The sequence below is a fragment of the Pristis pectinata genome, chromosome 5, assembly GCF_009764475.1.
Source record: "Pristis pectinata isolate sPriPec2 chromosome 5, sPriPec2.1.pri, whole genome shotgun sequence".
Classification (NCBI taxonomy): domain Eukaryota; kingdom Metazoa; phylum Chordata; class Chondrichthyes; order Rhinopristiformes; family Pristidae; genus Pristis; species Pristis pectinata.
In genome coordinates, this window is record NC_067409.1 from 56960977 (window position 1) to 56981616 (window position 20640).

A 20640-nucleotide genomic window follows, 5' to 3' on the forward strand; every position below is an offset into this window, starting at 1 on the left:
AGTGATGGACAACCAGAAGCTCAGGATCATCCTTGCACACTGAATGGCGCTGTTCTGTTAAACAATCGCCCATTCTGCATTTGTTCTCTCCAGTGATGCTTGCATAAGCATTTCATTGTGTACCTTTGGCATATTACAGGATTCAAGACTCAGACATTGAATTCAGGAATTTCAGATGATTGGCCATTTTAGTCTTGTGTTTTTTTTGTTCCTTTCTAGTATTTCACATTTCATTTGTCATCTATTTGCATGTTCTCCAGATACACCTTTTAACCTCCCTACCTTAGCCAGTAGAAGCACCACTACCTATCTTATTCAGTACCTCCTGGTTGCCATCATATTACCAACCTTCTTGTTTGTTCCCTCCACGCATCTTCCTGCCTCTCTGCAACTTAATACTTGTTTCATTTTAACATTTACCAGTTTTGATGATGGGTCAATGATTTAATTGGCTGGATGCTATCTGACTTGTATTTTCTGCTTTTGCTTTAGATTTTCAGCATCTGCAGTATTTTGCTTTGGGATTATAGATAGAAGGGCATGTGTTAGACTATTTCAGTACACATGATGTCACCTGATTTATAACTTGCATTATACTTGCAACTTTGTAAAACTGACTCAGAATTGAGACCCAAAATTTAAGATACAGTTGCTCTGAGAAAATGGCAACAGTTGAAAATGTACTGTAACCAACTGGCTATTCCCAGAAGTTTTTATAAGAAGTATTATCCGGAAACATGCTTCATGTTGAGGCACAACAGAGTTAACTTGGCCTTTGAGTTCACTTTGTGGTTCATCTGGCCTTGTCATTCATTTTTATTGATTTGTTCTGGTAAATATAAAAGGTCAGAATTGTTAGATTTCTCAAAAATATCAAATGTAGAATTAAAGGACATTCTGTTTTAGTAATCAGCTTTGTGATTTTAAGAATATATTTGTAATAATCTCAGCAATGTGTAGTGGTCAATGTAACGCTATATTACAGTGCCAGCGACCTGGGTTCAATTCCCACCACTGTCTGTAAGGAGTTTGTATGTTCTCCCCGTGTCTGCGTGGGTTTCCTCCGGGTGCTCCAGTTTCCTCCCACATTCCAAAGACGTACGGGTTAGGAGCTGTGGGCATGCTGTGTTGCCGCCGGAAGAGTGGCAACACTTGTGGGCTGCCCCCAGCACATTCTCAGTAACGCAAAAAGACTCATTTCACTGTGTGTTTCAATGTACGTGTGACTAATAAATAAATATCTTAATTAAATGTTGATGAGCTGGAATCTCTATTCATTGAAAGACACATCATTTAATTTAAATTAATGGTGAGGCATTTGTTTGGTCAGGAAACAAAGCTCTTTGAAATGTATGCACAGGAGATTCTGTAGATGCTGGAATCTGGAGCAACACACAAAATGCTGGAGGAACTCAGCAGGTCAGGCAACATCTGTGGAGGGAAATAAACAGTCGATGTTTCGGGTTGAGACCCTTCATCAGGACTACAAGGCTAATAGAAGATATGTGATCTGTTGGCTTTGTAAAGATGTCGCAAGATCTGTTATCAAAAGGACTTGTTCATTTTCTGCCTTGTTTTTCCATTGCAACTAAAAAATCACCTTTCTCCATATGTTGTCCTTGCTGGGATGCCATTCTACAAGCCTGCAAATATTTTACCTATATTATAAGATATCTTTATTAGTCACATGTACATCAAAACACAGTGAAATGCATCTTTTTGCATAGAGTGTTCTGGGGGCATTCTAACAGAGCCTGACAACATTTATTGAGTGACTATTTGACTGAAAAGGTCTTTGTATGCAGGGTTTTGACCTGAAACATTGATAATTCTTCTTTCCCCACAGATGCTGCTCAACCCACTGAGTTCCTCCAGCAGATTTTTTTGCTGCTGCTATTTTCCCCCCATTATGCACCCTGGCTGATGTTCTTGTTGGCACCAATGGAACTGAGCCAAATTATTGCCCGAGTTTGAACTTGTAATTTTGTGGTCAAGATAGCTGGCAGCAACAATTATTTTCACTCATTAGTACCTTTTAACACAAATAAATCCTACTGTTTATTTTAAAAAAAAATTAATTGATGTTGAAATTAGGAAGAAGGTGATTTGAAGTCTAGCTGAAAACATAGGTTTTGAGAAAAGGGAGAAGTTGAAAGCAGTAGTGGTTTGAGAGAGAATGCCAGGGAACCTGTTCAAATGAACTGAAGGCACAGTTTTGGGTGAAAGTGAAATGTATGAATTGATTGCGAGGAGGCGGTGAGGAGTTTGAAAATGTAATGAGACAGGTTTATGGAAGAATTTGAGGGTGAGTATTTTTAGTTTAATGCACTTCATAACAGGAAGTCACTGTGTTAGAGTTAGAGGTCACTTCTCTAGACCACAACAGAGCCACCATTGTCAACAGATTTGATGACGATATCTCAGTGAAGAAATGCTGCAAGTTCAGAAGAGATTATCTTATAGTGAATGAGGGGAGTAGAAATATCAAGGCCGTCAATGCTCTGTCAGCAGCTGGAGAGCATAAGAGGCGTGAAAGAGAGGTCCAGGTGGATTGGGAATTCTGGAGGTGGTGGGGGGGAGGTGGTGGTGTTTCCTGAAAGGAAAGGACATTGATATGAAGGTGACAGAAGAAGAGAATGTCTTATTGGGCTCAGAATTCATTAAGATGTTGATGAATGGGGACAGAGCTCAGACCTCTGCTGAGGACTGGTTGTTCAGCATTAGAGAAGATTGGAAGGGATGGGGAAAACGTGGCATGGAATGAGATTGGAGGAGACGTGGTTAGAGCAAAGTGAAGGGGAAGAAAGGTCAGAAGGGATATTGGAATTCAAATGCTATTGGAGTATGCAGTCTTTGATGTCTGAAAAGAAGGAAAAAAGATACATGTTGTGACACTGAATATGGCAAGGAATAAAATAGAATGATGGACCATGACATAGCTGTGAGATAGTCAGTGATATTGCAGGTCAAGAGCATGGCATTAAGCATGGATCTGAGGAAAAGATAAAAATGCTACCTCGAAATGCTGGATATTTTAAATGTAACTGATTCTGAGTGGGTCAGAAATGTGGAATTTCAATTGGAATCCGCATGGGATGAGTTGGTGGCAGGGACATTTGCTAAGAGATGTGGATGTAAGCGGGCAACAACATGGCAGATAGAGTGCATTGTGGGAAAAATATGAGCTATTCTAGTAGGGAAAACCAAAATGTAGTGTTTTTAAAAGCTGAGAGTTTGGAAAATGTTGATGTTTGTAGGACCCAGGTGTCCTTGTATACAGGACATTGATAACTAACATGTAGGTGTAACAGGCAATTAGGAAGGTAAACAGTATGTTTCCTGTGTTTCTTGTATCCTTCCTAGCAGCTGATTTCTAAGTGTAACTGGGAAAGGTCTAGGAATGGCCATCAGTCACTGGTCAAATCCTGAACGTGGATTTTGTGTGATTGACTGCATGATGGCATTCACTATGTTGAGAGGCCAAGAAGATTTGGCAATCTTATTTTGGAATTATAGCCTGTTTCATGAGGTATGTGAATCAGGAAGACAAGAAAGTATGTCATCAGTATGCTTCTAAAACAGTATTAAGTCCATGGTATTTTATTGCAGCTCATGAGAAAATCCTTGTAGGAAGTTTCACTTTAAACCTGAAAATGATGTTTACAGGATACAAACATTTAGATTGCTTTTGTCTGTTGCTTATCCATCATGACTTCTGGATTCCAGAGCCAATAAAATGCATTTATAATAGGCTAGATTGTGTTTATAGGAGTAGGGTTGTTGGGCTTCACAAGCCTGCTCCACCTTTATATAAGATAACTTCTGATATTTTATCTTTGTGCCACTTTCCTGTCATCATCCCATATGCCTTGCTTTCCTTAAGATTCAAAACTATGTCAACCTCTATTTCAAATACACTGGGCCAACCTCCCTTTAGGATAGAGAATTCCAAAGATTCAGTATAGGTGGAGAAATTTCGTGTCTTGATCAGAATAGCCCACCACTTTGAGACTGAGACTCTTGGTTTTAGATACCTCAGGCAGTGGAAACAATATCCCTCTCTCTACCCTGTGAAGGCTTGTAAGCATTTTGTATGTTTCAGTGAGATCACCTTGCACTATTGTAAGCTTTTGAATGTAGGCTCAAGTCTGCTTCATCTCTCCCCATGGGACAAGTCTTTCACCCCAGGAATCAATCTGGTGAACCTTTGTGCAACAGAAGGAGTGCAACATGTATCCTTATTTGGGTAGGGAGACCAGACCTGTACATAATATTTGAGGTGCTGTTTCCCTGAGGTACTATATAATTGCAGTAAGACATCTTTACTCCCGTTCTTTAAAACTTTCGATAAAGGTAGATGTACCATTTGCCTTCCTAATTTCATGCTATATCTGCTTGTTAACTTTCAATGATTCACGTACAAGGACACACAAGTCATGCTAACACTGGTATATCACCATTTTTTTAAAATGCTCTGTTTTATGTTATTTGACCAATGGAGATGGCTCTGTTTTTCTGCGTTATGTTCTGTCTGCCTTCCCCATTCACTCAGCCTGTCTACATACCCCACACCTCTCACAGACATGAGCTCTGGAAACGTGAATATGTTACACTTGATCTCTTCGTCCAAATTGATGTAGATTGTGAACAGCTGGGGCTATAGCTCATATCTTGTATTGACATCCCTGCAGCTGCATGAACAATCTGCAGCCTTTGTGAAAAATCGAGCTTCAGGCCTCATTGCTATAACCGTCCTTTGAGGCACAGTGGTCTGTGAGTAGTCAAAGCCTTGGGAAGCAGATGCTTACAATTCCAATTAACTGATGTAAGTTAATTAACTATTATTTATGAAGAAAGGAAAAACAAACCATTTGCCTTCACTGGCTGGCGTGAACCTGAGGGGACAGACGTGTATAGTATCAAGCATCTCAGCTCATTTGGACTGAGCTCTGCCTCATGGCACCTGACCTTCATCGCTTTCCTGAATTATGTGCTTCAGTGCACAACATGGAAGTCAAGAATGTGCTGGCATTTAGAGAGAATCCTGCTGGCAGATCTTTCCAAATCACTGGCAAGATGTTTAGACTTTTCCAGTTCATCATAGTCACTGTTTCGGTCAAATGTGACAGTCAGTTGGCACGCAGTAACATTTCATAGATAACATTGAGGTTAAAGACCAGATGATCATCTTTAAATGAAGGCTGATGAATCAGAATAACTATTGGCTAGGACAGTGGGTTCTGCTCAGTGTTGATTAGGACGACGAGATCTTTTGTATCTACTTGAGAGAGCAGGTCTTGTAATATCTCCCCTGAAAAGTATCATCTGCCAGTGTGGCATCACTGGACTGATGCAGTATTGCCACAGTCTGTGAGCTCAACATTGAAAGATTTTTTGTTATCCATCTTTGTGGTTGAATCAAAGCAGTACAAAAGAAAACTGAGCATATTTGAAGATTTTAGCAGGAAATGTTAAATGTTTGTGAATTCTCTGATGCCTAAGCTAAGAGCCCAACTAGTCTTTTAAAAATTTGCTACTGCTTTGGAGTTTATTTTGCTATACCATTCGTATCTTCTGTTTTTTTTTTAAGAAGATCTGAGCTACTATTTTAAATCTATATTCCCTAGTTATTAACTTCTGCCAAAGAAAATGGGCACATGTTCTCCCTGTCTAAGCAACACACAAAATGCTGGAAGAACCAGGCAGCATCTATTGCAGAGAAATAAACAGTTGACGTTTCAGGTAGAGTTCCTTCATCGGGGCTGAAAAGGAAGAGGCCAGAAGCCAGAATAAGAAGGTCGGAGGAGGAGGAGCACACACAGGTGATAGGTGAGAGGGCTAGGTAAAGAGAGTGGGGGAGGTGGCAGATGTAATAAGCTGAGAGGTGACAGGTAGAAGAGGCAAAGGGCTGAAGGAGGAGGAATCCGGTAGGAGAGGGCAGTGGACCATGGAATAAAGGGAAGGAGGGGAATGCATGGGCAGGTCATGAGGGTGAGAAAGGGAAAGAGGGGAGGGTGCTACAGGAATAAGGGAAGACAGGAGGGGGCAGGTGGAAAGGAAAAAGGAAAGGGGGGGAGGGGAGAGAAGAGGGGAGGGGATGCCGGAAGTTAGAGAAATCAATATTGAGGCCATCAGGTTGGAGACTGCCAAGGCAGAATATGAGGTGCTGTTCCTCCAACCTGTGTCTGGCCTCAATGTGGCATTGGAGGAGGCCACAGATAGACATGTTGGTATGGGAGTGGCATGTGGAATTGAAGTAGGTGGCCACTGGGGGATCCTTGCTTTTGTGGTGGGCAGAGCGAAGGTGCTGGATGAAGCAGTCACACGATCTGTGTCGGGTCTCACCAATGTACAGGAGGCTGCACTGGGAGCACCGGATAAAACCAATGACACCCTCAGATTCACAGGTGAAGCACTGTAGGGACAGGTGTAGCACTTAATGCGGTTGTGGGGATAAGTGCTGGGAGGGTTGAGTGGACAAGGGAGTCGCAGAGATAGTGATCCCTATGGAAAGCGGAGGGGGGGGAGAGAGGGGAAGACGTATATTGTGGTGGGATCCTGTTGGAGGTGGTGGAAGTTGTGGGGAATGATGCGTTGGATGCAGAGGCTCATGGGGTGGTAGGTGAGGACAAGGGGAACCCTGTCCCTGTTATGGTGGGTGGGGGGGGGGGGGGTGGTGGAGAATGGAGTGAGGGCAGACGTGTGGGAAATGGAGGTGAGGGCAGCATTGGTGGAAGGGAAGCACTGTTTTCTGAAAAAGGAGGACATCTCAGATGTCCTGAGTGGAAGCTTCAGGCAGTCCTTCACCTGTGAATCCGAGAGTGTCATTTATTGCATCCGGTGATCCCGGTGCGGCCTCCACATCGGTGAGACCCAACGCAGGTTGAGTGACTGTTTTGTTGAGCACCTTCACTCCGTCCGCCGCAAAAGCAAGGATCTCCTGGTGGCCACCCACTTCAATTTCACGTCCCACTCTCATGTTGATATGTCTATCCACAGCCGCCTCTACTGCCACATTGAGGCCAGAGGTAGGTTGGAGGAACAACACCTCATATTTCGCCTTGGGAATCTCCAACTTGATGGCCTCAACATCGATTTCTCTAACATCTGGTAACCCCTTCTCTCTTCTTCCCCCCCCCCCCCCCCTTTTTTTTCCCCTTCCACCCCCCCCCATCTTCCCTCAATCCTATGGCCCCCTCCCCCCTTCTCTTTCCCCTTTCCCCACCCTCATGACATGCCCATCCCTTCCCCTCCTCCTTCCCTTTTATTCCATGGTCCACTGCCCTCTCCTACTAGATTCCTCCTCCTCCATCCCTTTGCCTCTTCTACCTATCACCTCTCAGCTTCTTGCATCTCCCCTACTCTTCTACCTTCCCCCTCTCCCCTGGACTTGCCTATCACCTGCCTGCGTGTGCTCCTCCACCTCACTTTTTATTCTGGCTTCTGCCCTCTTCCTTTCCAGTCCTGATTAAGGGTCTCAACCCGAAATGTCAACTGTTTATTTCTCTGCATGGATGCTACCTGACCTGCTGAGTTCTTCCAGCATTTTGTGTGTGTTGCTCCATATTCCAGCATCTGCAGAATCTCTTGTCTCCCTGTCTAGGTATCTAATTTTGTGCACCTGGTTTAAATTTCCCCTTTGCCTCCTTGGTTCCAAAAATAAATCTAGGCAATTTGCCGTAATAACTAAAATACTCCAGCCCTGCCAGAATTTTCATAAGTCCACTGTCCCTTCTTTGGTGATATCATTCATCCTGGAGCATGATAAGCAGAATGTCATAGAATTTTCGAGCTGCGTTTGACACAGTTGTAGTATTACCTCTTTGTTCTAGTAATCCATGACTTGACCAATAAATCTAATGACCTTAACTATTTAATCAGTCACTAAGCAAGACAGATAAATAAAGATGAGCAACATGAAAATTGGAAGCCTCTTGCACTCTTTTGTGGATAGAATTAATAGGCAGATCTTGTGGGCAATGCTATAACAAGCCTCATTGTATAACAGAAGGTCCCAGAAGCAGAAAATGCTGAATGGGCCAAACTATCTTCTGTCATTATGAGTTTTCTTTAAAATAACATTTTGTATGTGAAAGAAGGAAAAGTAAATCTGGATTCATAGATGGAACCTTAATCGTACTGCACAGAATTACAGGAGCAACAAACAATCTGCTGGAGGATTTCACCGGGTCGAGCAGCATCTGTGGGAAGGAAAATCTTGTTGACATTTCGGGTTGAAACCCTGTATCAGGAGAGATGAGATGACCAACTTAAAGAGGAGAAGGGGAATGGCAATAAAGGATTCAGAGGTGATTGGTGTACTAAGGAGGGGTGTAAGATGACAGGCAGGAAATGCCAGGTAGGTTAGTGGAGGGAGGTGTCCAGAAGACTAGATTGAGCTTTACACAGTCCTTTGTTCTTCCATCACCGGTCCAGTGCTGGAGCCATGTCGCATATATTTAGGTTTCTTCTTGCACCACCTCCCTCTCCCAGTGGGTTTTCCAGTTCTAGATAGACCCTGGTGAATCTTTTGGTCATCTAATCTATCCTTTGTGGGAGGATGTGGCTTGTTCAGGAGTCAGCAGGAATGACTACTTCTTGTTGACTGTTGTAACATTAAGGAAAAACTGTGGAAAGCATTAGGCTTAGTATCATATTCTGCTGTTTGAGGTCAGCAGAGGGTACAAACTGAAGCATTTGAATTCCAAAATGATGCCTTTGCATACTGATGTATAATCATCCATCATTAGGAAAATCCTGGAATTCATTATTAAGGTAGTAATCAGGAGGACATTTAGTAAATCCATTAGATGGTCAAGCAGAATCAATGTAGAATTATGGAAGTATAATTATGTTTGAAAAGTTTGATGGAGCTCTTTTAGGTTGCAACAGAGGGGATAACAGTGTAGTGTATTTGGATTTCCAGAAGGCATTTAATTATGGTGATGCATAAAAGGTTTCTACGCAAAGTAGAGTATGTTGGATTTGGGAAATGCATTGGCATGAATAGGGGGTTGGCTAACTAACAAAAAATGGAGAGGGTTCATTCATAGATTGGCTGTCAGTAACTAGTGGGATGCCACAGGGATCAGTGCTGGTGTTTCAACTATTTACAATGTATATTAATGACTTGGATGAAAGGTATCAAGTGTACTGTAGCCACATTTTTGCTGATGGTACAAAGATGGGTGGGTTGGTAAGTTGAGAAGGACACGCAGAGTCTGCAAAAGGAGATAGATGGCTAAGGTGGGTGGGCAAAGATCAAAGATGGCGCCAGAGAGGAGTGACATTTTGTGTGCAGCTCCCAAGGGAATTATCAAATATTCCCGTTTACAACTGCTACAGCTGAAATCTGCAACCACATTGTAAGTAACATCGTAAGTAACATTGTGTCAAATATGCAGCCACATTACATGACAATGTAATTAACATTGTTTCAAGTTATTTAAAGAAACTAGCGATCTTAGGAAGATAAGAACTGGCAGACTCGGGACTCCAGACCACCCAGGGACTGAGTGCAGCAGCTGGAAGCTCAGGGAATATCTCCAGTGTTTCAAAAAACGTGGCTGCAAGGCAGGGCTACAGATAAAACTGAAACGCAGGGTCCTAAGCACCCCAACTTCCTTCCCCCCCGCCCCCCTCCTGACTAATGTACAGTCTATGGAAAATAAAATTGAAGACCTCAGAGCAGGACTGCAGTACCAGAGGGACATTGGGGACTGTTGTGTACTCTGCTTCACAGAGACATGGCTCACCCCTAACACTCTGGACACAGCACTCCAACACCGTGTGGACCGGACAGTGGCATCAGGTCAAGGTGGAAGTGTTTGCTTCCTGATCAACTCATCGTGGTGCACAGATGTGGTTCTGTCTGTCCTGCTCCCCTGACCTGGAACATCTGACGGTCAAGTGTCGTTCTCTGCTGTCATCCCAGTAGTGGTGTACATTCCACCCCGGCAAATGTCAATCTGGCTGAGCACCCTGATCAGCAGTCACGAGACAGTGCACCCTGATACCTTCCCGATCACAGTGGGGGACTTCAATCAGGCCAGCTTGAAGTCTCTGACAAACTACCACCGACATGTCACCCATGGAACCAGAGGAGACAACACACTCGATCACTGTTACACCACCATCAAGAATGCTCACCGTGCCATCCCATGCCCACACTTTGGGCAAGTCCGATCAACTGGCTGTACTTCTACTACCAGCGTATAGGCAGAGACTGAGGACCGCAGCACCAGTGGTGAGGACGGTGAAGGTGTGGTCAAGGGAGGCAGAGAAGTGCTTACAGGATGGCTTTGAATTGGTGGACTGGACCATATCCAGGGATTCATCTTTGGATCTGAATGAATATGCCACAGCCATCACCAACTACATAAAAGCCTGCGTGGATGAGTGTGTGCCATTGAGAACGTACAGAGTTTTCCCAAACCAGAAGCCCTGGATGAACCAGGAGATTCACAGTCTGCTGAGGGCTAGATCTGTAGTGTTCAAGCCCGGTGATCCCGAACCCTACAAGAAGTCCAGGTATGGCCTACGGAAGGCCATCATGAGAGTGAAAAGGCAATTCTACGTGAAGTTAGAGACACAATCGGATGCACGACAGCTGTGGCAGGGTTGGCATGTGTTACTTCCTATAAGACGAAACCTGACAGCATAAATGGCAGTGATGCTTCACTCCCTAATGTGTACAACGCCTTTTATACATGCTTTGAAAGGGAGAATGTGATCTCTGTCTTTGGAGGCTGATGTCAAAACATCCTTCAAGAGGACGAAACCCTTGCAAGGAGTCTGGCCCCCCATGGTGTACCTGGCAGGGTGTTCAAGGACATCTTCAAATTCTCACTGCTGCAGTTGGAGGTTCCCACCTACTTCAAAAGGGCTGAGCTGTCTCAATTACTATCGCCCGGTAGCACTCATCTACTGTGATGAAGTGCTTTGAGAGGTTGGTCATGGTTGGAATGAACTTCTGCCTGAGCAAGGACCTGGACCCCCTGCAATTTGCCTATCACCACAACAGGTCTACAGTGGATGCAATCTCGCTGGCTCTCTACTCTGCTTTGGAGAACGTAGACAACAGCAAAGCATACGTCAGGCTGCTGTTTATCAATTACAGCTCGGCGTTCAACACCATCATCCCCTCAGTACTATTCAACAAGCTTCAAAACCTGGGTCTCTGCAACTGGATCCTTGACTTCCTTATCAGGAGATTCCAGTCAGTGCAAATCGGTAGTAACCATCTCCTCTTTGCTGACGATTAACACAGGCACACCTCAAGGATGTATGCTTAGCCCACTGTACAGGAGGGAGCACCGGATGCAATAAATAACACCCTTGGACTCATGTGAAGTGCTGCCTCACCTGGAAGGATTGTTTGGGACCCTGAATGGTGGTGAGGGAGGGGGTGTAGGGACAGGTGTAGCACTTGGTGCAGCACTTGCTGCGGTTGCAGGCATAAGTGTCAGCGGGATTATCAGTGGGGAGGGACGAGTGGACAAGGGAGTCTCGGGGAGAGGGGGTCCCTTCGGAAAGCAGAGAGAGGGAGTGAGGGGAAGAAGTTGCCTGGTGGTAGGATCCTGTTGGAGGTGACGAGCTCAGCATGGGTGCAGGAAACAGCCCCAATGCAGTCATCAATGTAGCAGAGAAAGAGTTGGGGGGGCATTACTGGTGTAGGCTTGGAACATGGGCTGTTCCACGTAGCCCACAAAGAGGCAGCCATAGCAGGGGCCCTTGCGAGTGCCCAAGGCTACACCTTTAGTTTGGAGAAAGTGGGAGGAGCCGAAAGCAAAGTTGTTAAGGCTGAGTACCAGTTCTGCCAGACGGAGGAGGGGAGCTGGCTGGATCTGTTATCGAGAAAGAAACGGAGAGCCTTAAGGCCTTCCTGATGGGGGATGAAAGTGTACAGAGACTTGACATCCATGGTGAAAATGAGATGGTCAGGGCCAGGGAACAATACAGGTGTTCCCAAACAGGAAGCCATGGATGAACTGGGAGATCCACTCCTTACTGAAGGAGAGGACTGCTGCACACAAATCTGGTGATCCTGATCTGTACAAGAAAGCGAGGTATGACCTTCGTAAAGCTATAAGGGATGCCAAGAAGCAATACCAACTCAAAATAGAGTCCTTGACCAGCTGCCAGTTATGGCAGGGCTTACATGCCATAACAGGCTACAAGACGAAGTCAGGCTGCATAGATAACAACAGCGCATCCCTTCCTGATGAACTTAATGCATTCTATGCACGTTTTGAACAAAAAGGAAGTGGATTGTCACCATCCACTTTGACAGCCTCCAACACAGCTGAACCTGTGATCACAGTGGAGGAAGTAAGATCAGTCTTCCGAAGAGTGAACACGAGGAAAGCACCTGGCCCAGATGGTGTCCCGGGCCGCGTGCTCAGATCTTGTGCTGATCAGCTGGCAGAAGTATTTGCGGACATATTCAACCTCTCCCTGCTTCAATCTCAGGTTCCCACCTGTTTTAAGAAGACCACTATCATCCCAGTACCAAAGAAAAGCAAGGTGACATGCCTCAATGACTACCGACCAGTGGCTCTGACATCCACCATCATGAAGTGCTTTGAGAGCTTGGTCATGGCATGCATCAACTCCAGCCTGCCAGACAACCTGGACCCATTGCAATTCGCCTATCACCGAAACAGGTCTACAGCGGATGCCATCTCCCTGGCCCTACACTCAGCTCTGGAGCATCTGGACAGTAAGGACACTTACATTAGACTATTGTTTATTGACTACAGCTCCGCCTTCAATACAATCATTCCAAGCAAGCTTGTCACCAAACTCCAAGACCTAGGACTCAACACCTCCCTCTGTAACTGGATCCTTGACTTTCTAACAAACAGACCGCAATCAGTGAGGATAGGCAGCAATTCCTCCGGCATGATTATACTCGACACTGGTGCACCTCAAGGCTGCGTCCTCAGCCCTCTACTCTACTCCCTATACACTCATGACTGTGTGGCCAGATTCTGCTCTAACTCCATCTACAAGTTTGCAGATGATACTGCCGTTGTAGGCCGTATCTCAAACAGTGATGAATCGGAGTACAGGAAGGAGATAGAGAGCTTAGTGGAATAGTGTCATGACAACAACCTTTCCCTCAATGTCAACAAAACTAGAGAGCTGGTCATTGACTTCAGGAAAAGGGGTGGTGTATATACACCTGTCTACATCAATAGTGCTGAGGTCAAGAGGGTTGAGAGCTTCAAGTTCCTGGGAGTGAACATCACCAACAACCTGTCCTGGACAAACCACGTGGATGCCATGGCCAAGAGAGCTCACCAGCGCCTCTACTTCCTCAGGAGGCTAAAGAAATTTGGTTTGTCCCCTTTGACTCACCAACTTTTACTGATGTACCATAGAAAGCATCCTATCTGGATGTATCATGGCTTGGTATGGCAACTGCTCTGCCCAAGATCGCAAGAAGCTGCAGAGAGTTGTGGACACAGCCCAGCACATTACAGATACCAGTCTCTCCTCCTTGGACTCTGTCTTTACCTCTCGTTGTCTTGGTGTAGCAGCCAGCATAATCAAAGACCCCACCTACCCGGGACATTCTCTCTTCTCTCCTCTTCCATCGAGTAGAAGATACAGGAGCCTGAGGGCATGTACCACCAGACTTAAGGACAGCTTCTACCCCGCAGTGATAAGACTATTGAACAGTTCCCTTATACAATGAGATGGACTATGACCTCATGATCTCACAATCTACCTTGTTGTTACTTTGCACCTTATTGCACTGCACTTTTTCTGTAGCTGTGACACTTTACTCTGTACTGTTATTGTTGTTTTTACCTGTACTACATCAATGCACTCTGTACTAACTTGATGTAACTGCACTGTGTAATGAATTGACCTGTAAGATCGGTTTGTAAGACAAGCTTTTCACTGTACCTCGGTACAAGTGACAATAATAAACCAATACCAATACTGGAAGTCGTTGAACTGATGGAGAGCATGTGAAGTGTCACATTACTACCATCAGGGAGGTACAGGAGCCTGAATACCCACACTCAGCATTTCAGGAACAGCTACTTCCCCTCCACCATCAGATTTCTCAATGGTCTATGAACACCACCTTGTTATTCCTCTTGCACAATTTTTGTAACTTATAATAATTTTGATGTCTTGCACTGTACTGCTGCCACAAAACAACAAATTTCACAACATATGTCAGTGACAATAAACGTGATTCTGATTCTGTGTAATGTGGGAAAATTGCTGAAGAATGGAAAAAGAAAACTTGATTAAATGGTATCTGGGTATCTTAGTACATACTGCCTAACAAGTGAGCATGCAGGTACTGCAAGTAATTAAGGCTAAAGTAAAGTTGGTCTTTATTGCAAGGGCCATCAAGTATAAAAGTAGGGAAATTTCAATGCGGCTTTACTGGGCACAGGAGAGACTACAGCTGGATTATTGCATACAGTTTTGATCTCCACACTTAAGGGAAGATTTAAAAGAGGAAACTTTTCACATAGAGGGTGGTGGATATACGGAGCAAGCTTCAGGAAAGGTTTAGAGGGACGTGGACAAAATGCAGGCAGACGGGGTGAGCTCAGGTAGGCAATTTAGCTGGCATGGTCGAGTTGGGCAGTGCAGAGAAGGGATTGATGTGAGTAGATTTGAGCTGACAGTCATTGGAGTCAGGAAGGAATGAGATGATTTGATTGAAACAAGATTCTGAAGGGTGGATGCTGAGAGGATGATTCCCTTAATAGGATTACCTAGAATGGGGTCATAATTTCAGAATAAATGGTCACCCATTTAAGATGGAGATGCAGAAGAATGTATTGCTTCAGAAGGTCATGAATCTTTGGAATTCTCTAACCCAGAGAGCTGTGAAGGCAGAGTTATTGAATATGTTTGAGGCGAAGATGTTATACAGCACGGAAGTGGGCCCTTCTCTCCAACTTGACCATGCCAAACAAATTGCCTACCTGAGCTCATCCCATCTGCCTGCATTTGGTCCCTGTCCCTCAACCTTTGCTGAAGCTCGTTCCATGTACCCACCACCCTCTGTGTGAAAAGTTTCCCCTTTTAAATCTTTGTCTTCTCACCTTAACCCAATGTCCTCTAGTTTTAGTCTCCCCTACCCTGTGAAAGAGTCAGTGACTGTTTGCCTTATCTGTGCCCCTCATGATTTTGTTCTTACCTGTATAAGGTCACCATTCAGTCTCCAGGGATAAAAACCCCAGCCTATCCAGTCTTTCCTTATAACTCAAGCCTTCCAGTCCTAATAATATCCTTGTGAATCCTTTCTGCATCCTTTCTATAGATAGGCAATCAGAAGTGCACACTATACTCCAAGTGCAGTCTCACCAATGTCTTGTACAGCTATATCATGCTGTCCCAAATTTTGTTCTCAATGCCCTGACCAATGAAGGTGAGTATGCCAAATGCCATCTTCACCAATCTTTCTCCCTGTGCAGCCAGTTTAGGGGAACCACGTACTTGTACCCCTAGGTCTGTTTGTTGTACAGCATTCTCCACAGTCCTGCCATTTACTGTACAAGTCCTGCCCTGATTTTAACTTCCCAAAATGTAACGCTTCTCGCTTGTCTGAATTAAATTCCATCTGCCAATCCTTTCCAAGTTAATCTTAGATAACCACCTTCACTGTCCACTATATCACGAATTTTGCTGTAATCTGCATGACACCAAGGTTTCAGTGATGGGCATTTGAACTATAAAAAAATCAGAGTATGGGGAGAGAGCAGGAAAGTGGTGTTGAGACCAACATTGGATAGGCCATGATCTCATTGAATGACAGAGCAGGTTCAAGTGGCCCATTGTCCAACTCCATTCCTGCTTTGAATGCTTGTGTGTTAATCAGAGGGCACATTCATCTCATTGGATTTGTACCAATTCTTTTGGAGCAATTCAGTTAATTCAAAGCATGTTTTCTCCTACCATATTTTATGTTATTTATCTTCACACATTATTTCAACTCCCTGTTAGTTCCATCCTAATCCTTTGCTGCATAACAATGTGTTTCCTCGTTAATATTATATTCTTACATAGTAAAATATACATTTTACAATTCTACATGTTGCTGGAGGATGTGGCTTAACACCCTGATGCAACTGGTGCACATACTGCTACATGTGATTTTGTTTCATAAAGGGCCTTTTTGGCACCAGGAAAGTTAGCACAATTTCATCTCAGATTTTCACAAAAATTGAGACAAGTCATTTGAGATGTATTTCTCCTTTCTGTACGATATAATTAGCTTAGCAGGTTTTATTGTGAGTTAGTTCAATTTAAGGAGCAGATTTTTGATTTTGATCAAATATGACTCCCTAGAAATTGGATTTTGTAGTGCAAGTTTCCTTTGTTACATGATTAACTGGAAATTCTGTGATTGGCACTTCATAAATACATATCATGTGCAATTCAGTCACAGGCTTTTTTGCATATGATCTGCCCAAGCACTAGAGCAGTGGGTGTGCAGCAGTCATGACATTCAGTGTACACATCTGACTTCATTGTGGCAACATTGAAAAATGCATTTGCAAAAGAGGAGCAACATGGAACATGGGTGTTAAGATGAAGATTTGCCGAAGTGTTACTTGAAACACAGGGTGTCAGCTACAAAAGGCAGTTAGAGAAAAAAGCAGGCAATTTTAGTTATGGGAAAGATGTGGAGCTGGGAGCTCTTATCCTCCTGAAGTCAGCTTGAAGCAATAACCAACTTTAGGAAACTAAGTGTGGCAGAAGCTGTTTAATATCTGGACACCAGAGGCATGAAGTTTTGACCACTAGCCAGCAGACGTTGACTCATCGGGTCCATGGGAGGTGATTACATAAACTAATGATGAAGTAAATCAGTAATGGAGTGAAACCTAAGATCTCAATGCAGAAAGATACAGGAATCTAGGGGTGGTGAAGCACAAGTCTTGATGTTCTGTTCATATGAGTGAGCTGATGCAAGAAATAGTTGTGGGGAAATGAAACGCCCATGAGACCGGAAACCATGGGCAGTGATGAAAGGAAGGCAGCTCAAAGTGACACAGCAAAAGTCTTTGCTGTAGATCAGAATCAAGAGCAGAATGGGAAGTAGAAGGAGCATTTGAGAATTAGCAGAGTATAGTGTGAAAAAAAAATCCAATACAGCTATAAATTGAGAAACCTGGAGCAGGCCAACAATGAGAATGGATGGTGTCTGGCGTGGTACAGTCTCTACAGATGTGCCAATATTGTTTCAAAAGCCAGTGGCACAAAAAAGCAGTAAGGATGTTCAGGATGACGGAAGGAGCAAAACTGAGAAACCAGAAGAGCGAGAAAGTACAATCAGGAGTGGATGGGGCAGGGGAGTAGGGGAGCAAAGATTACTTAACGACAAAGGATTTGACAGTAAAAATAGATTTCTGACTCTTGTAACATAGTCTAGCAGGTTAGTCTAGCCTTGAAGGCAAAGGAATCTAGGAATGTGAGCCAATTGGAGCAGTATTCCAACTCTTGATAGGCGCACAACAGGAAAAGAAGAACAGGTGCAGAGGATGGCTAACGTTTGTCGTTCCGGTACCTTGAACTTTCAGTTTACATTAACATATGTCCAATTTTAGTGCCAAGGGATCTAGAATTGTGTGGGAAAACTAGTATGAAAGATGGAAACATCAATCTTAATCTATATTGAATTTTGCCTAGTATATTCTGATCCAAATATGGTGTCCATAATTATCTGTCAAGGTTAATTTCAAATTTATATTGGAGGAAAATGTTTGACAGGAAAGTTGACTAATTATAAAAGGCTAAATTAGTGTTGTCGTGAAGATACAGTATTGTGATCAATCATGTAATTTCTCAAACTTGCTTAAATGACTAATTTTGCTACTTGGTTTGTGTTGATTTTAGATTGTTGTATGCTGTGCTGATGAAAGGCCAGTTCTCCACATAGAACCTTTTAAGCATTTTTTTTGTTCCAAATGTTTAATAATAGCAGTATCACTCTGATAATGCAGCAACTCGTTGTTCAGAAATCCTGATGATCTGGGATCTGGCGCTCTCCATACTCTGGAATGTGAGTTGGAGGTCCAGAATGCATGCAGGGTGTGGGGCCAGGGTCCAGACTGAGGACAGGGTGTTTAGCTCGAGCCAGGGTTGGTTTGTGGCTGGAGCCAGGTTCACTAGAAAATTCACTGTACTATTACGCATCATGTTTTTATAAAAAAAAAAGTGAAATATAAGTGCTTTGGATATTACTCCTAGAGTCCAGAATAGTCCCAGAAATGTGCTGGAATGACAGAACCACAGTCAAAGTCGAGTTTATTGTCATATGCACAAGTGGAATGAAAAACTTACTTGCAGTAGCATCACAGGCACATAACATGATATAAGCAGCATTCACAAGAAAAACATAAATTAAACACAATTTTTACAAGGAAGAACATAATTAGAACTAAAAAAAAAAGTCCATTTTAGTGCAAAGTGGTCATAGTGTTACCAAACTCTAATGATTAGGGTTGTGGCAGTTGGTTCAAGAACCGAATAATTTGAACAAAATCCTGAGGGTGTTGAATTATCTGAGTTTTACTGTAGTTTGAATGTACTTCTTCATAAAGAAACTTGCTGAGGATCAGTATGAGGTAGGCTGCAGTATAATACTTGCATGTTTATATTTTTATGGTAGAAATTAATAAAACATGAAGTAGAGTTGTTATTTAACGAACAACCGAGTACTCAAATTGCGGTAAGTGAAAGATTTAAGTTTAATTTTGGACCTGAACATATCTTTGCTTGATGGAACTATGTGATCCAATAAATGCAAGATGTTATGTTTGTCTCCTTCTCCGTGGACAGCCTAGAGCCTAAGGACTGATCCTAGCTCATGGGTGGTTCTGTCCAAACCACATCAGTGAGCATTGAGCCACCCGTGCTCACTACTTTCATACTTGCATTTAAACTGCAATGCCAATTTGATCTCCAAAGCCAGCTTATGATGGTGGGATCCTGTAGGGCACAGGATGTTTCCCTTAAAAATATCAAGCCTTGTTCCCAGAAGTCTTTTTACATTTGGATAAACCATACCAGCAGGCTCACCAATTACTACATCTGTCAAACGATTGAAAGTCTGTGATTGTCTTGAACTTAACAAACATTCAAAAACTAATTTGTTTTAAATTATCCTTTTGCTAAGAGATTTAAAAATTATGGAACATTTTTTTAAAAATTAAAAGCACTAGAAAACAGATTTAAGTTTAATTGAATGCATAAAGTTAGCTGTTTAAGTTAAATAAAGTTAGTTAATTCAAAACATGTAAATTACTAAACTCTACCTATTTTGGAGCTGTTCTGCTTCATTGAAATCAGAGGAGTTGCTGAATCTGAGATTCACTATCCAGATTTCCTAATGTAACTGATGGGAAATTGCAGTAGTGTATGCTTTGCCACTGGATTCCATGAGTTGTTAAAGTGCAGTATGAATGAACCTCTCGAAGTTTGGAGCTTCCATATTTGTACGAGTGGTCTTAGGAAATGTTTCATTTTGACAGTCTGGCCCTCCCATTTAATTAAATAGTTAAATCAGTGGTCTGTTTTACTGGGCAGCTAATAAAACATTGTTTCCATGCTTTAGGTACATCTATCCTTTGTATATTGTATAGAATGGATTTAACTTGTCAATATGTATAGGTTTAAAAATGCTTTCCAAAGCACAGGTACATTTTAGGCAGTCCCTCATGATTGAGGATGCCTCGCATCCACTCCAGTTTTATGGGATCTGACGAGGCCAATGTGGGAACCAAAGACTCTTGCACAGATGGGGCATGAGGTGGCTGAGCTGATGTGCTCTTTCCACTGTTTATGCAGGGTTTCTATTGCTCCTAATGCACAAAGTTAAAATTCTCAATACCATCACAAATATTCACCCAGTACATATACTTTAAAGCAGTCATGGCCCAAGGATTCCCAAGAGTTGGCGGGAATGTTGAGTGAATGTAATTAAGATCTTGATAGTAGCTTGTGAGAGGATCCTGACTTTGGTTTGCTTTTTCTTTTGGTGAATTTGGAGGATTTCGCAGAGAGAGTGTAGCTGGTATTTTTCAAGTGCCTTGAGGTGTCTGCTGGAGATGGTCTCTGAAACATGTCATCGTTCAATCCATGAGTTTTATAAAGCCATTTATATGCTATCATCAGAAAACAGAACATTAAGTGACTTTGGTGTTACATGGGCATAAAGCTGAAAGTCCAAACTAGCTCCACAATAAACTATGGTGAGACTAGTTTTTAGGGACATTTCTCTGACTCTAATTTCTCTTAACACTGGTTGGAGAAGGTTGGGCTTGCTTTTTGACATCATAAGTCATGAGTGAGTGTTTTTCCATGTTGGTGGAAAGCTAAAGCAGGATAGCAGCAGCAAATAATGTTGTGACCTATGTGTTTATATAGTGATTTTTGTTCTTCAAAATGAGTGAGTATGCCTTTTTTATTCCACAGCACAAATTTGCACAATAACTGATTACCTCAGCTTTTCCTTGATTTTGATTATTTCAATCATTACCCAAATTTGTTCTTGCTATTTGCATGTGTTAACTTGTTTCTTCATTGTCTTCTGTCATGATTATTGAAGGAGCTGTTTGATAATTCTACATTTACAATCTCCCTCTCTCTCTATCT

The 20640-nt window shown here is 43.0% G+C and overlaps 1 protein-coding gene across 2 annotated transcripts in view; it reads left to right on the top strand.

The window, feature by feature from the left end:
* Window positions 1-20640, top strand: part of casd1 (CAS1 domain containing 1) — a 95115-nt gene that overhangs the window by 12646 nt on the left and 61829 nt on the right. The window lies entirely within an intron of this gene.